The sequence below is a fragment of the Nematolebias whitei genome, chromosome 15 (genome assembly GCF_014905685.2).
Source record: "Nematolebias whitei isolate Nwh7 chromosome 15, NemWhi1, whole genome shotgun sequence".
Classification (NCBI taxonomy): domain Eukaryota; kingdom Metazoa; phylum Chordata; class Actinopteri; order Cyprinodontiformes; family Rivulidae; genus Nematolebias; species Nematolebias whitei.
Genome location: NC_056512.1, coordinates 6,485,907 through 6,489,302, shown reverse-complemented (window position 1 = coordinate 6,489,302; position 3,396 = coordinate 6,485,907).

The window sequence follows — 3,396 nt, the reverse complement described above, 5'->3', positions numbered from 1 at the left end:
CTGTATGAATGAGTGTGTAGTAGTGCTGTATGAATGTGTGTGTAGTAAAGTGCTGTATGAATGTGTGTAGTAGAGTGCTGTATGAATGTGTGTGTAGTAGAGTGCTGTATGAATGTGTGTGTAGTAGAGTGCTGTATGAATGTGTGTGTAATAGAGTGCTGTGTAAATGTGTGTAGTAGAGTGCTGTATGAATGTGTGTGTAGTAAAGTGCTGTATGAATGTGTGTAGGAAAGTGCTTCATGAATGTGTGTAGGAAAGTGCTGCATGGATGTGTGTAAGAAAGTGCTGTATGAATGTGTGTAGGAAAGTGCTGTATGAATGTGTGTAACAGAGTCCTGTATAAATGTGTGTAGTAGACTACTGTATGGATGAGTGTGTAATAAAGTGTTGTATGAATGCGTGTAGTAGAGTGCTGTATGAATGTGTGTGTAATAGAGTGCTGTATGAATATGTAGCAGAGTGTTGTATGAATGTGTGTGTAGTAGAGTGTTGTATGAATGTGCGTGTAGTTGAGTGCTGTGTAGTGAACTAAGCCTCAGATCAAATCCTGACTTTGAGGGCCTTCCTGGGACAAGAACTGTATTTCATTGATTTGAGTCCAGAAACACAAAATCAAGTCCATCCAGAGACTTTCTAAGTGTGTCCTGCACTGATCAATTGAAAGAACACTCTCTTTTTTTATTATCATTACTATTTTACAAATGTCTTGATAAATCAAAAGTGGGTTTAATTCAAACCATTTTAAATGTTGAAGTGAACTACTTATTTTAAATCAACTGTGAAACAGTATTAATGATTTTTAATCCTCATTCAAAGTAGAAATCAAATTAATGTCGGTTACAAGAGTAATTATGCATTTTCTGATTTTCTGTCTGAAATGAGCAAGGTTGTAAGTCGGTCAAAAGTCGGAGACAAACGCAAACAAGTTTGTTGGAACGAACTGTCATGTTTTTAAATCCTCTCAGACGTAAATAGAGAAGCTGGCACCTGTTTCCTCCCAACTCGCCTAAACATTTCTCTTGTCTGTCTCAAAAACATTTTCTGTCTGTTCCAAAACATTTTTCTGTTTTTCTGACTTCTAGTGACCTCTTACGTCACAAAAACACACCCCTTGTTGGCTTTTTCAGCCAATCAAGACTTCCCAAATGAACCGGAAACAGAACTCTTTAAATGTCGACACTTCCTAGTTCCAGCCAGTGCGGTGGGAGAGCAGTTCAGTTCAGAGAGCAGAACCTAACAGAAAAGGTTGCTGGAGAGAACAGGAGGTTCCAAACATGATCCGCAGTTCTTCCGAGTCTTGTGGGAATTATGGAATCTTCCACATCTGAGTAGAGCCTCTGACGGACTTACTCCTCATGTGAGTCTACCAGTGGGGTGAACGTGTGTCGAACTAAGTACCGTCACTACTCCGGACGTTTTCCAACCATCCTACGGAGACGCTGGAAATGGTAGCGTTAAATGGAACTCCGTACCAGCTGATTCATCTTCAGAGAGGTAACGAGTCGATTTCCTACCGAAGCGTACCGAGGTGAACTTGGGATCGAATGGAGAGTGCCGTTCTGATACAGACACACATTCCCTCATCCATCTTTTCATCTCCATTTAAACTTCATTTTCCCATCTTTAAAACTCTTCTATCTTGCCAGTAATTCATCCAGATATTTTCAGGAATGTCTGTTGTAAAGCTTGCTAACTAAGCTATGTTGTTATTGTAATCAATTTAGCCAAATTAATGTAAATGTTTGATGTTAAACTTTGATTCTGTTAATAAATGACCGCATTCATTTGATGGGTCAAAGAAAATTAACGTCTCACGTCACATTTAATAATTCAATGCACGATATTATTCAGTCCAGAAAAATGAAAGAATTCGTTTAATTTATGGATAATATATCACAGATATATGTTCATCTACAACTGGTGGCCCGTACGTTTGTTTCTACATCTGGTGGCCTCGTACGGTATCATAAATGGACTGTTATTCGTGTAACAATTGAATTACATGTTGGCATATCTGATCTTAACTGAAAATTAGTAAAAGAGTGCAGGTTGCTGTGTGAAACGCAGTGTGTTGCAGCTGTGGGGTTCGGAGAAAGCTTGCAGTTGTGGTGTTTTGAAAGCTGAAAATAACGTCAACGTTTCATTTTAAAGCTGAAATGTACGTCTGTTGTGTGACAAAGCTGATGAGCTGTGAAAAACGTGGATTCTGTTTAAACGGACAGGGGGTTCTGTTCGACCCGGTTCTGGTCCGGCTCGGTTCTGATAAGTTCGAGCGAGTGTTTTAAATGGATGGAGAGACGTTTTTAAAAACTGAGCGCTGTCTCAGTGAGCTTTGAGAGTTTATTAGCCACATTTTTAACAGAAAATAGTGCATTTTGACAGTTGAAATGACGAAAGTTGACCGGAATGTTTAGGCTAAATGCTAACACACTAGCTGAAAAAGCGAGCAGCGATTGGTCGAAAACCGCTGATTTGGGTAGCCCTGATTCGCTGAGAGACTTTGTCGTCACTTCCTCTGATGTCAGATCGTAAAACCCACCCCCGTTGCTACGCTATGATTGGTTGATTCAGTCACGTGACCCGGAAATGAGTCTCGGTTCAACCGAAGCCTTTTCTGTGCTTAAAATCACTAAATGGAACTGCCACATGTACCCAAAAACTCATGTTTCATGCAAAAAAGTCGTGCTTGTTGAAACAACGCCACGTTTAAGCTTTAAATCCGTTCAGAAATGTTGATTTAACCGAGTTTAGTGGATGCTAATTTTAAGCTAAGCGGCTAACAACAGGATGTCAATGAACGATCCACAGGAAGTTGTCAGACTCCTGCTGGTATAAATAAGCTTACACCACCACCTGCTGTTGAAAGAGGAGTATAACTGTTTTCCTGAAGGGGAGACTGATAATTCCTCATCATTTTTTTTTCTTTTCTCTTTTCACCCAACCTGGTTTAATGAGTATCTGTTTGAAATAGCGAACCTCTGGGATAAAACGGCTTAAGAAAGCGTTTAAAAACTAAAGTTGCTTGAAACTTTTAGAAAAATTGTAGGTTTATTTAATGTTAAGTGCTTTAGAGTAAATAACACTGAGAAGCTTGGTAATCTAGTATCTGTTTGATTTAAGCACGTTAAGTAACACTGCCAGAGAAGCATTTACTTAAGAATATTCATGAATTGGGGTAAAACCTACAAATAGGTGCCCACATTTGAATAAGTTGACTTATGACAGTACTTTTGAGTAAATCCAGAGCTTAAAATAGTGTGTGACTCACTGCTTACTTGAATACAAATATTTACCTGTTAAAATAATCTGAAGTTGGCAACTGTTTAATCAGATAAGTGCTACACAGTGAATAACCATGGCAGGTGTGATAGAAAAGGATTTTGATCCTTGTGAGAT